Genomic DNA, 397 nt, shown 5'->3' on the forward strand with positions numbered 1-397 from the left:
GTATTTTATTGACGAATTGAAAAGCCATCGCGCCAACAAAGATTCAAAGTTCATGGTTCATATTTTTGTTAGATATCTCGTTCTTTTTTCTTGATTACATAATTATTAGAGTCTCTTTCTAGCTCATTGCCTCGATTCAGATCGATTACAGATGAGTGGAAAATCTTATGTGTTAAGAAAGATATGTGAAAGTTGTTGGAACTGCCCGTAGAGTTCATGACGCTGATGTGCGCAATTGAACTAACCGCGATAAATTCATTCATCTCCAGACTGTGGAATTTCTTTAATGTTATTTCTTTTTAATATCTGAAAAGACAACAGATTGTAAAGGTGACATAAGAGAAAAAATAATAGTAACCAAAGCGAAACAGCGGTGTAGGAATAGAAATAAAATATA

At 33.2% G+C, this 397-nt stretch overlaps 1 protein-coding gene across 1 annotated transcript in view; it reads right to left on the reverse strand.

Moving 5' to 3' along the window:
* Positions 1-397, reverse strand: part of LOC119591773 — a 15,010-nt gene that overhangs the window by 998 nt on the left and 13,615 nt on the right. The window lies entirely within an intron of this gene.

Source organism: Penaeus monodon, chromosome 29 (assembly GCF_015228065.2).
Source record: "Penaeus monodon isolate SGIC_2016 chromosome 29, NSTDA_Pmon_1, whole genome shotgun sequence".
Taxonomy (NCBI): domain Eukaryota; kingdom Metazoa; phylum Arthropoda; class Malacostraca; order Decapoda; family Penaeidae; genus Penaeus; species Penaeus monodon.